This window comes from Rutidosis leptorrhynchoides, chromosome 6, assembly GCF_046630445.1.
Source record: "Rutidosis leptorrhynchoides isolate AG116_Rl617_1_P2 chromosome 6, CSIRO_AGI_Rlap_v1, whole genome shotgun sequence".
Taxonomy (NCBI): Eukaryota; Viridiplantae; Streptophyta; class Magnoliopsida; order Asterales; family Asteraceae; genus Rutidosis; species Rutidosis leptorrhynchoides.
Genome location: NC_092338.1, coordinates 386072708 through 386087283, shown reverse-complemented (window position 1 = coordinate 386087283; position 14576 = coordinate 386072708). Strand labels below are relative to the sequence as shown.

Here is a 14576-nt window from a genome sequence, read left to right as displayed (position 1 = left end):
AAAAGCCCTCCGCATGGTTTGATTATGCTCAATTCTTCATCCTCTTTGTCGAATCCTACGCCTTCTGTTTATGTACATGATCTAACCAAAAAGTTAGTTGTAGTAGTTGTTGTTGTTGTTGTTGTTGTTATTATTATTATTATTATTATTACTGGAGAAACTGTTGGTAACTTAATATTGTCAATAACAAGGGTTCGTGAGAATGGAATGTTGATTGACCAGTCTGTGAAGGAACAGATCAGTCTTCTAACCGAGTTATTTACGAGAAGGGTAAGTGTGGTGTGTTTGATTTTATTTTTCTATCTATATACACTAGATAATAGATAATATATACTTTGTATTTGTTATTAGAAACCAATTATGGTTTACCTTATATAAAAAAATAATCACATCTCTACACAGCAGTACAGTACAGTTAGTTTATTATTACTATAATAACTTTAACATATGCTAATTTTATTAAAGTTTAGAACTTTAAAGCCAACTTTAACATAATATGTGATATATAAACACATAAAGGACCACCAATCTATGATCATAAAATCTCTAATCTCTAATAGATGTATGTATGTATGTATATCTCTATGGATTTTAATAATGGCTAAGGAATTATGGATATGCTTTTTTATAGTGTAACATACAAACCCAATTTGGTTATTATTATAACGACCACAGTAGAAGATTACTAGATTAAAACAAATCTTCAAATGAGTAACAGACTATCAAGTTGTATTTAAGTTTATGTTTGATTGGTGATGTATGTATGTTAAACCTAATATGTATAAATGCTTGAATAAATAACCAATCACAAAAGTAAATTAAATAGCTTGATTAATAATCCTAGGCCTATTTCAGGCTACTTTTATCCCACATTCAACGATCTTAAAGTACTGGTCCCCAGAGGATGAAGACATGGATCCATTGGTAAAGCTAGTTAGTTAGTTTCTTGAGTTATTTTTGCGAAAAATACCCTTTCAGTCTTATGTTATTGTAATTTTTTTTTTTTTTTTTTTTCCCTCTCTCGTTCTTCTTGCAGAAATATTTTGAGAAACGGCTGAGAACACTTGATGCTGATCACAAGGCAGCAGCAGGAGGAGGAAAGAAGCTTTACCCCTCGCGGTTTCCCTGTCTCAATGGCCATTCCCGAATTTTTAAACAAGTATAAAGAATATGAAAGCTTAAATGCTGACCAGCCTTTGGAGAATGTTGTAGAGTATTTGGCAGGTGAGCACATCTCTTTTTACGTCATTTAAATTACTTTTATTACATCTATGATGATGATGATGATGATGATGATGATGATAAATTTGTTGATTCTTGCCAGGGAGAGTTATGAACAAACTATCTTCATCAGAGCTGATAACTTATGATTTGGTTGGTTTTGGTGGACAAATTCAAGTTATGGCTTTTACAAGGTAAACTACTCACCACCTGATCTTTTTCTTTTTCGTTTTGATGCCGTCCGTATATTCCTATGAATGATGAGTTGAATAAACTACTACACTTGTTAACTGTATCATACGTCTATTTTCAGGTTATCTTGTATGGACAGAGAGACTTTTTTTAAGCGTCATTTTGATATAAAAAATGGGGATTACATTGGTGTTATTGGGTTTCCAGGTTGGCAGTTTTGTTTTTCTCTTTTATTATTGGTTGAAGTTTTGTTCCTCTCCTTCTCTAACCTGTGTTTATATTGTTGCCAAATCACACACTCACTCTATTCCATTAGTTTTAATGACTATCCCATTCATTTGATGTCCTTCACTCAAAAAGTGTTGCCCGCTATCCATCCATGTTTTCTTTCTTTCTTTTTTTTATAATAAAAAAATAAAATAAAATAACTATATCGTTATGATTGTTTAGTAACTACAGTTTGACCAATTTATGTGATCCTGTAAAGGTATATTGTTATTCCGTTAGTTTTTGCTTCATGTATTTGTTTCCTTTTCCCCATGACAGGAAAAACCAGTATGGGACAGGTGAGTGTTATTGCTAAAGAAATCGTGAATTTGTCTTATTGTCTTCATAAGATGCCATCTACGCATTACAACGTGAAGGTATAATAATAGCTTTTTGTTATGATGAATTATTTTTAATTTAAATTTAATTTAATTTAATGCCACGTGGCGGGTGGGTTCTTAACTTGCCTGAAATTCTCAATCTACAGACGACTGATGATTGGACTCCTGGAAGTGGTAGATTTCCTGATGCTTATATTTTAAATGATCAGGTATTATTCATTACCAACTTCTGCCGGTGTATGTTGTTGTCTTTCACATTTACTGAACAATTGCGTTGCAGCTAGAGGTGGCACAATGTACGGGTTGGGTTGGGTAACAGGCTGAAATGAGTTCAGGTCAAAACGGGTAATCTCAAAAAACAATACTTGAAACACATACACACACACACACACACACACACATATATATATATATATATATATATATATATATATATATATATATATATATTGGTAGGATCAAGAGGGAAGTAACCATTCGGGGGAAGCAAAAACTTTTTTTTTTCTTTTTCGTTTTTTGAAAAAACTTTGTTCACGAACATTATAGATGAGATGAAAATATGAACATTTAGTAGAGACACTTAGTGATAAATGTTTTTATTTTGGCGGGAAAACGCTCGAAGAAGTAATATATAACAATTATCGTGTTTTTCGAGCGTATTTTGAGGTTTTAGCTATTGGGGTTTAGATATTAGGGTTTAGATATTAGGGTTTATAGGGTTTAGATATTAGGGTTTAGAAATTTAGGGTTTAGGGTTTAGATTTAGGGTTTAGATTTAGGATTTAGATAGAGTTTTTAACACGAACGGTTTAGGGTTTAGGGTTTAGGGTTTAGGGTTTAGGGTTTAGGGTTTAGGGTTTAGGGTTTAGGGTTTAGGGTTTGGTGTTTTGGGTTTATTCCATAAACCCAAAACACCAAACCCTAAACCCTAAACTCTAAATCGGGCTAAATTTTACCTCACAAAACATGAAAAAAAAACGTTCATATTCTTCACGAACAATATTATCTTGAATGTTATTTTTGTCGATCGTTTTCCCGCATAAATAATAACATTCATCACGAAGTGTCTCTTCTAAATGTTCATATTTTTGTGTGATCTTGATGCCGGAAAAAAAAAATTTCAAAAAAAACGAATTTTTTTTTTTTTTTGCTTCCCCCGATTGGTTACTTCCCCATTGATCCTGCCCCTAATATATATATATATATATATATATATATATATATATATATATATATATATTACCTCTAACCCCTTTATATAACATTTACTGCTTTATTAAACCTTTCAGCTGCATCAAATTTCGTGTGTTAGCAAGAAATGGAAGATATGTATAATACTTAAATTGATAACAAAAGACGTCATGTTGCTTGATGGTTGATAATAATAATACCAATATTGGACATGCTAATTGAGATTTGGTATAACAATAGCTAGAGTCTGATCTGTCCACACCAAATGGTTCAAAAAAAAATTATCCTTTGCCCGTGCCCGTTTTTCCAACCTCTACTTTTATTAACTCATGATCAACAACAACAGTATGTGATTCTTTCTTTGTAATAGGAAACACGCTTCCGTCGGCGTTTTCTGGATCTGACAATAAACTCGGAAATTAAGGATATATTCAAGACTCGGACAAAAGTCGTATCTTATATTAGACATTTCCTTGAGAATCTTGGTTTTTTGGAGGTAAACCCGTGAGAGATATGTATGTAGTATTTATTTTTTTCTTGTACTATTATTATATAAGAAATAAGAAATATATTTATAAAATCTGATGATGACTAGTTGTTGTTATGGAAGTGTAGGTTGAAACTCCCACATTGACCATGTTTCCTCCTGGTGGGGGTCGAGGGGGTAAACGGGGGGCTTTTTTGACTCATTATCACGATGACCTAAACATGAAAATGGTTATGCGAAATGGTCATGGAAATGTCTATCTGAAGCAGCTTGTTGTTGGGGAAATAGAACGTGTATTTGAGATTGGAAAGCAGTTCATAAACAACGAGGGTGGGATTGATGATCTGATGCATAATAATTCTGAAGTCACAACCTGTGAGTTTTATATGTCTTTTGCAAGCTACAGGGACTTGATGGAGCTAACCAGTGTTGTAAATCTCCCGAGATCTCCCCGAGATCTCGTTTTTAGAAGGCAACCGAGACGAGATGTTCATCTCCCGAGATTTCTCGGTCAACGGGGTCAAACTTAGTCAAAGCCACGATTTCTCGAATTTTATTGCCAGTTTGTAAGATTTTCTTGTAAAATTCTTAATTTCTACGATATTCTCGCTCATTTCTAGGATATTTTTGTAAAATCTCGTAAAAACGTATATAAATATACATATATTTATGTTTTTACGTATATTTTTATTAAAAAAACTATAAAGTCAACATAAGTCAACGTCCGAGATCTCCCCGAGATTATTCCGAGATGCCGAGATCTCTCTAAAAAAGTCCAAACGAGATCTACCCGAGATCCGAATTCTCCAACCTTGGAGCTAACCGAACAAATATTAAGCGGTAATTGAATACTCTCTCTCTCTCTCTCTCTCTCTCTCTCTCTCTCTCTCTCTCTCTCTCTTTTTTGTGATAAATGAGTTGCCAGGTTTTATACAAATTGGTACGACAACCGAAACATATGTGTGTGTGTGTGTGTGTGTGTGTGTGAGGTTTCATTTTTAAATAAATAAATAATTAATCATTGTCAAATACAGCTTTGAGAGGTTTTCGACCCGTTCGATCCTTTTTCTTGTGTGCTAATTAACCCGTTGTTGTTTATTTTAATTTTATTTACTTATTTATTTATATATATTCGTATAAATTGAATTAACAACCTATTTCTTTTAATTAACTAGCATGAAACCGACATCTCCAGTTTTGAATACTACTTGTGGTTCATGTGTTTACATAATGAATGAATGTACCTGCATGCAGGTATGGTGAAGGAGCTAACAGGTGGCTACGTAGTTCAGTATCATGCCAATGGATATGACAATCTCCCGATTGAAATTGACTTCACTCCTCCTTTCAGGTCATTTCCTTACTAGTCTTTGGTTTTATTTTACTAGATTTTTACTTGGTATTTGCAACTATTATTTATTTTACTAATAATAAAATTCGATCTGATCCACAAAATTGGTTTGGTTTTGCAGGAGGATTAGTATGATCGAAGAGTTGGAGAAGATAGCAAATCTTAGCATACCCAAAGACCTTGAGAGTGAAGAAGCTAGACAATATCTTGCTGATGCATGCACCAAGTTTCATATCAATTGCTCACCACCTCAAACCACACCACGTTTGTTGCATAAAGTAAGTAATGTGTGTGTGTGTGTGTGTTGCTAACAGAAACCATGGATTGTATCTAAAAAAAATATGTTGCTATGTGTTGTTCAGCTTGTGGGACATTTTGTGGAAGTCACATGTGCTAGTCCTACGTTTATAATTGATCATCTTGAGATAACGAGTCCACTAGCAAAACCTCATGAATCCAAACAAGGACTGGCTGAACGTTTTATATTGTTTATTAACAAGCTTGAGGTATGTATGTATGATCAAAGCTAGCTGCTGATATATATATATATATATATATATATATATATATATATATATATATATATATATATATATATATATATATATATATGTAGAGGCAGGATCAATGGGGAAGTAACCAATCGGGGGGAAGCGGGGGGAAGCAATTTTTTTTTCCCCCTTTTTTTGGAATTTATTTTCCGGCATCAAGATCACACGAAAATATGAACATTTAGAAGAGACATGAATGTTATTATTTAGGCGGGAAAATGATCGACAAAAATAACATTCAAGATAATATTGTTCGTGAAGAATATGAACGTTTTTTTTCTTCATGTTTTGTGAAGTAAAATTTAGCCCGATTTAGAGTTTAGGGTTTAGGGTTTGGTGTTTTGGGTTTATTCCATAAACCCAAAACACCAAACCCTAAACCCTAAACCGTCCGTGTTAACAACTCAATCTAAACCCTAAATCTAAACCCTAAACCCTAAATTTCTAAACCCTAATATCTAAACCCTATAAACCCTAATATCTAAACCCTAATATCTAAATCCCACTAGCTAAAACCTCAAAATACGCTCGAAAAACACGATAATTGTTATATATTACTTCTTCGAGCGTTTTCCTGCCAAAATAAAAACATTTATCACAAAGTGTCTCTACTAAATGTTCATATTTTCATCTCATCTATAATGTTCGTGAACAAAGTTTTTTCAAAAAACGAAAAAAAAAAAGGTTTTTGCTTCCCCCGCTTCCCCCCGAATGGTTACTTCCCTCTTGATCTTACCACTATATATATATATATATATATATATATATATATATATATATATATATATATATATATATATATATACTGTTTCTTTCTTTCTTTATGTAAATAATTTAACGTTCTTTTTTCATTCTACCACTTAGGTTGTTAATGGATACACCGTAGAAAATGATCCATTGGTACAACGCCAGCGCTTTTCTGATCAGCTAAAGGTACAACACGTTATATAAATTTTATATGTGAATATTGATGATATGTAAAAGAAATAGAGGTTGCAATGTCGATCCACTTTTTACTACTTGTCAATTAAGGGGTTGATTTGGGTATTATTATTATTATGAATTCTGTCTCGCGAATTTGCCTGCCACATGTAAATTAAAATTTTCCATGGATTTATTATGTATCATCATCATGTGTGAATGCATGGGATATTTCAGTCGGGAAATGAGGAAGCAATGGCTTTTTTGGATGATGAGACATTCTGGATGGCTCTTGATTACGGAATTCCACCAACTGCTGGCTGGGTTTTGGGTATTGATAGGCTTACAATGTTGCTCACCGATTCATTCAACATCAAGGTTTGTTTCTGGATCTTGTATTTTCCCCTTTATTTTGTCTAATATTTTTTTTATAACTTGTTTTTGATGATCAATGTCAAACAGGAAGTTGTACTTTTCCCGGCTATGAAACCGCAACCACACTATGAACCACCACCCATCAAAGATACAGGTACATACACATTGCTCAGTACCCAAATCTCATTTTCCTAATATTTGTTGTTCACTTGGTGTACGTGCATATAATAATAAGCACGTTGAGTTTCAACCCATTTGTCAAACCGGCAGGGGCGGATCTTGTATGCTTTCACTGCTAGCACGTGATACCAGTGAATTAAGTTATGTAGTGTAAAATTTTTTAGATGCTTAACTAATGCACCAGTGAGTAGAAAGAAATTTTGGAAAACCATGGGAGAAGAAAAACTCTTACAGATGTGGAAGAAAACTTTCAGAGGTGAGAGGAAGATGAGCCTGGCCCCATCATTTTTAACTTTATTTAACATCCAGATTTGAACCCTCAAGTTTTATATTTTATAATCATAACCCCCATTTTTCACTAAAGTCTATTTTAAAATAAAAAAATAAAAAATTGTGATCTAACTTTTGGTTATATGTTATGTTATACAATTCGTTATCAAAGATACATACTCGTAATATAAGAGAGATATACAAAATAAACGGCTCTATTTTCAGTTCAATATCATTCATATTTTTTATTTTATTATATTTACAAAATTAAATAAAACCTATATTCTCACACTTAAAAACTACTTTTTCTAATTTGAGATAAGCTATCGTAGTAGTATAACATTCTCTTGTACCACCGAATTCTGGGGGAGGTAGTTTTCTCTAAAGGTTGTGCCTCTGGTATCCTTCACTTTGTGCGGGCCAAGCAGTTAACCTAAAGCATTCCGGGTACGCTTTGCGCGATGGATGCGAGAAGTTTCTTCCTAACGGGTGTGTGGGTGGCAAATGAGAGGATTCGATGCCGATATTGCCGTTCTAAAAAAAAAGTAGTAACATTCTCTTGCTAAAATGTATGTATTGACCTTTTTATTTTAATCTTTAACATTAACTTATAATGTCATTGATTTTTTGTAAGACAAAATTGCACGGATAGTCCATGATGTTTGTATCAAAATGCACGGTTAACCTTTTATCTTTTTTTTCCGACTTAGATGACCCTGAACTATCACTTTTTAACTTGGATGACCCAACCATTAACACCCGTTAATTTTTCGGCGTCAAGTATGCTCACATGCCAACCATGTGAGGGCAATTTAGTCCACAAATATTTTATTTGTTGGAGAATAACCATGTTCGGGCAACTGCAACTTCCTACACGTAACGAAACAAGAATTAATTCTTTTACTTCTTCACTTGCTGTAGACGTGCAAATCGAGAATGAAACAGAATTAATGTATTTTTTTTTCTTTTGTTTTGGAGACCGGCTATTTGCTAGTCGTAATTTTGTGACACTGGTGTTTTACTTTAAAGACTTTGAAGTTTTATTGGTTAAAATTTGAAGATGGGAACCGTATTTTAACCAATAAAAAGAGAAATTATGAAATTATATTTGATATCAAGATCTTTCCTCTATATACCATATAAAAATTGGGATTGAAGATTAATACTTCTGCTATTTCATTAATCGATATATAAAGAGGAGGATTACATCGTTGGGTATATATACCCAATTAAAAGTTCTACAATATTAAGGAAATGAAACCCAATATGACTACAACTAGGAAACTGATGAGTAGTAAAATTATTTATGTAATATATATACCTCTCAATATATATCTCAACATATTTATCTCTATTTATATCTGTGTCATAGTAACTAAACTAGATTCGGTTCAGCCCGCGCGATGTGACGGGGCCTTTCGGGTTGCATACTCATATTTCACGTAGCGTTATGTATTTACATAATTAAAAACGCGTTGTTGTAGGTTTGTTTGGATACACGTGGATAGTACCTAGTATACCTAATGGTCTGCGCGTTTTTAACACCGAGAGAATTGTGTAAAAAAAGGACGGAACCATCGATATGATGTAGTTAGTTTGGGTTATTTATTATGCGTGTATATATATGTACGAAAAATAGCCCGAAATATTCAGTGTATTTTAAAAAATGTCCGTTTCGCATATAAGTAATTGCGCTGTGTTCGTAAAATTATTTTCAGTTGAACGGTGACATCGGAAAAATTTAACTCCGCGAGCGAAAAGATATGGTTTGTTTAATTTTTTTTGAATAAAATAATAAAGTTACATTTTTCACCCCTCAAAAGTTATCATATGTAACATTGTTTGAGGGGGAGGGTTGTAATTTTGTTTTTTTTGTCGTTCAAAAAGCTGGTGGAGTTTAAAACGGCACAAAAGTTCATGTGATTTAGTAGGGAAAGGGATAATAAATGTGGTTTGATATAACTTCCATGTCAAGTTTGGACTTTTCTAAAAGACAAAGAAGAGTATGAAACGTGCAATTTAATACTGAATGTGGTTATTCTTCAATAAAAAAATATTTGTGGACTAAATTGCGCTCACGTGCTTGGCATGTGAGCGTACTTAACGTCCAAAAACTAACGAGTCTTAGTGGTTAGGTCATTCAAGTCGAAAAGTGATAGTTCAAGGTCATCTAGGTCGAAAAAAAAGATAAAGGTTAACCGTGCATTTTGATACAAACATTATGGACCATCCATGCAATTTTGTCTTTTTGTAATTTAGACAACTCATTTATAACTTGTTCTAAAATACTTTTTGAAGCTTTATTTCCGTCAATGCGTAATGACATTGTTTTGAATTGCTTTAATAATTCTATACAGAATTTATGAGAAATTGTGCGCCCCCTCTGACTCACTGAATTACCTAGATCCGCCACTGCAAATGGGGGTTTGTAAATTTTGCCTCAACTACATTGATTGAACCTTGTAGATGGCCCGTCATTATTCAACGGCGCAAGTAGTGTAACACTGTAACATACACTAAAATATCTCTCTCTCTCTCTCTCTCTCTCTCTCTCTCTCTCTCTCTCTCTCTCTCTCTCTCTCTCTCTCTCTCGATAGAGCGTTGGGACCATAGCTTTTACTCATCAACTCTGACTGAGGAAGATTACTAATTAATCGATACATTAATAATGGTTTTTTACAGGGGAAAAAATTGTGGCAACCGGCGGCGTTAATAATGTTAATGTTGAGGAGAATGATACGTTAACTGTGGGAGCAGTTACGATACAGGAAGCTCTTACCTTGTCTAAAACTATCCGGAGGTTTCTGTTGCAGTCCCCGAACACCACACAACCACATGAATATCCTCTGAATGCAAAATTAAGGGACGAGCTCAACCTGAATCTTATGTTAAGAAATTGCAAACCGCAGTATTAGCATAGCATCTTTTTAGTATATGGTGTCCTCCTGGATGATGTGTTTGTACTTACAAGTGAAGTGTTTATGTATTTATCGGCTTATGGTCAATGTTTTTTAACATGTAATCTAACATCTAACTTGTATATTTCCTTCATGTTCCATTTTTATCCTGTTAGGGAAGGTTTGTTGATATTAAGTCTTGCCTTTTACTACTTGATTGCACAATTAAATACTATGAAAACTTTTAATATACTACTATAATTTTTTGGAGACAACTATTACACCTGATAATTAGTAATGCTTTTAATTTACTTGCGTTCTAATTAGAAAAAATAACTGTGTCTCATTTAATTTTTATTATCATTTTTTTCAAATAAATAAAAAAAGCCAATAATTTTGAACTCATTATCTCTATGTAACTAATGTTCTTCCCGTAAGCATCAAAATCACAGTAACTTATAACAGCTAAGGTACGTTGTTTCGAATATATTGCAGCTGCTATCGATTTCAGCTCATTACCCCTACTATATACTAATATGCATGGGAAAAATTGTAGTTTCAGTCTTATCCGAATGTAGTTTTGAGTTTGCGTTCACATTACACCCGGCCCCTCAAATTATGCATGGGAAAAATTGTAGTTTCAGTCTTATCCGAATGTAGTTTTGAGTTTGCGTTCACACTACACCCGGCCCCTCAAATTCGGCTTCATATACACAACGACCCCAACTTTCTAATTTTTTAGGAGTAAAAAGCGTAAATATATAATTTTTAAAAAAACAAAAGAAAATGATTCCACCCATATTTTTAACGGGCCCTATCTTCTCGCTCGGTCCGAGTAAAAATTTTCCGCGACCACCGTTCAACTCGAAAAAATCAGACGGACACAACGGGACTAACTATGCGCGAAACGGGCATCGTTAAAAAAACACTAAATAACGGGCCCTATATTCTCGCTCGGTGCGAGCTAAATTTTTCCGAGACCACCGTTCAACTCGATATTATTTTACGAACACAACGCGACTAACTATACGCGAAACGGACATCGTCAAAAAAACACTAAATATTTCGAGCTATATTTCATACATATACGTACACGTCCAACAAACAACCCAACCTACTAGATATATTAGGTACCAAACAACGTATATACAAATATGACCGCGCGTTGAATACAACCGCAGCAACGCGCGATCGAATTTTTTCTAGTTATTATTATTGAAGCTATATGACAATTAATTACTACGTAAATTAACTATTATGATAGTAGCCTATGAACCGTAACATATGTTTTTCTGCTTGACTTGTTTTTTTATCACGACTTGGTTAATAGATGTGTAAAAGATCAAAAACCCCCTCATGTCAAGTTTCATCGACATCAAAATCATTTTTTTTTTGAAAGGCAAGGTTAGTTGTTAGTTGTTAGACTCGAACCTGAGTCACTTTCGAATCCATGAAACATGGATACCAATGAAGCAAGGCCTCATTGGCGACATCAAAATCATTAGCATCATTGATTCGACATTAACATCATAGCCGACAGCCAAGGTGTCGCCCTCAAGCCATCGTGGAATTGAAACCAAAGATAGAAGTTCATTACCTTCATTGATTCGAGATAAAGCGTCTGCTGCGCGATTTTCCTTCCCGGGTTTATAATAGATGTTGAAACGATAACCCATCAGCTTGGCTATCCATGTTGATCACTTTGAGGCTTTTCTGATAGGTGTACATGGTGAAGTTTTGCCCGAGGAGATAGTGACGCCAATGTTGAATAGCCAAAGCTAAAGCCATAATCTCCTTTTCATATGCCGATTTCGAGAGGTTTTTATTAGATAAAGATCTGCTAAAAAACACAATCGGTCATTTGGAATGCATTAGTACAGCCCCAATTCCACTACCCGAGGCGTCACATTCAATTTCGAAAGGTGCACCGAAATTAGGAAGCGCTAAAACTGGAGCAGTCGTCATGTGATACTTTAGTGCTTCGAAAGCAGCATGAGCAAGTTCGTTCCAATCAAATTGATCTTTTTTGGTAAGATCAGTCAATGGGTGTGCTACTTTTCCATAATTCTGATTGAACTTTCGATAGTAACTTGTGAGGCCCAAGAACCCTCTAACACCTTTGACTGTATAAGGAATTGGCCAGGAGAGGAATGATGAATTTTTTTTGGCAATGATAAATCCAACATCATTTTTGATTCATCCACCAAAAAATATGCATTGCATAGTTGTACAGTACATGCAAACAATGCACTGTGATGGTGGATGTATCAAAAATAGTGGTGGATATATCATCTCCCATTTTTTTGGGATCCATAGAAACATCAGTGCCATCTATCATGTGCCCCAAATAATGGACGGACTGAATTCCAAAGCTGCTCTTCTTCTGGTTGACTACCAATTCGTGTGATTGAAATGATTCAAGGGTTGGCATGAAACTTTGAAAGGTCGTTTGCTTTTATAAAGTTGGAAAACCAAGGGAAGGCTGAAGAATCGATTAAAGCTACACGTAGAAGGAGATGATCGAGTTACAAGGTGTTATCTTGGTTGAAGAAACACAAAACGGAGGTTATCCATTGTAGCAATTGGGGTAGATACATCTGTGTTATTCAATACAAGGATAAGGTCAACTTTGATAATCTGATTGCAGGAGACTCAATTTCAAAAGAAAGTTCTATTATTATCCCCATGGCTAAGAGACGTTGGCCAGTGACGATTCTGGAATCAAAACTAATCAAAACTCATTAGGGTCCTATAAAACTTCATTTTTAGTGATTCGGGGAGTCCCTTACGAGTCTTCTTCAATGGAGAACACAAATTCATTTTTAATACAAAAATGTCGCAATCTTTCTGGCTTTTGGTGACCCATTTTCCAAAAAGTCGTCCCAACCAAACCTCGAAGGCTCTCTGTATATTTGGACAATTGTCACTAGAATTCAAAAAATGGTCAAACCAAGTCGACAAAATTTCATGTTGCGTAGACAACGATTGTGTCAACATAGTATTTCCTAATCATTCTTCAATCAAATGATGATCTAGCCCTTTCGATCCTCTTCATCCAAGCAAAATCATCATAAAATGGCACCAACCATGTATTAGAATATCACGTATCTCTATCTTTTATGTCTCCTTCACGTTTCCTTTTTCATTCACAAATTTCTTGTTTTTTTTTTTTCTTTTCTTATTTTTTATTTTTATTTAAGATCCTCTCCTTATTTATCATTAGTTGTGGTGTTAATTTCCTTTCTTATACATTCCATTTCCATTTATATTTATACCATCTTTAAAACAAACAAAAAAAATGTTTTTTCATCAATATTATTCTTCGTTTCACTTTTAACATAAAAAAATAAACCTAAACATGGCATGATACAATATTGCCGAGATCATCGTATGACTCTTTATGCCAAATATACTCCGTATCTTCAATATCTTTCTTATTTTTTCTCAAATCATCTTTCCTTTTCTATTCTCTCTTTCTTTTTAATCCTTCAATTATTTCCATAAATAAAAAGCTTCATTTTCTTTCTTGCTTCTTATTATGTTACACGAAAAATATCTCTTACTTATTAAAGCAAAAGCTTAAATAAGTAATAATTTTTTCAAATAATTGATCTTGACCATCCATTTTAACTATCCAAATAATTAAGACCGTTAGATTCAATCTCGAAAAGATTATTACCTAATACAATTTTAAATTACAATGAAAATGACATCAATAGCCTTATTTTAACAACATTTACAAGTTTACAATAAGTTGACTTCATTTAATTAATTACTTAATTAATACGTAAAATCAAATCAAATCAAAAAAAACTTTGAAAATTGCATTGAAATCGTAACAGTTTTCCACCCACGACCATTATATCCGGGATTATTATTCATAAATTAAAATTTAATTGATTGATACGGAGTACAATTGATTATATATACAATTGATAGTCCTTTTAATATTCGCTCAAAATCACACCCAAATTAACAGTCCTTTCATTTAGGCAAATCACTTAATTCAATAGAATTACTAACGTTTCTTTTAATATTCGTTGATTAGGGTTTCATTTGTTTTGAAAATCTGTTTAAATGGGTAACACTCACATCGTCATGTTTATGGGATCCGATAACAGTAGCCGGGATTCATGGCTGGTAAGTTCGATTTTTTAGTACATTAATATATGGTTTACATCACTTTAATGTCTTACGTTTGATTTGTAATAGTTGAAATTTTCGTATGTTAGCATCAATTACGGTTTCAACTATTAAATATGATAATACATTCTGTTCCTGAAAGATATAATTAGGGTTTTCATTATCAATGTATGACTGCCATATGCAGAT

The 14576-nt window shown here is 33.6% G+C and overlaps 1 pseudogene; it reads left to right on the top strand.

Annotated features, from left to right (window-relative positions):
• Positions 1-1027: 1027 nt before the first annotated feature.
• Positions 1028-10369, top strand: LOC139854963 (lysine--tRNA ligase-like; annotated as a pseudogene).
• Positions 10370-14576: the final 4207 nt, after the last annotated feature.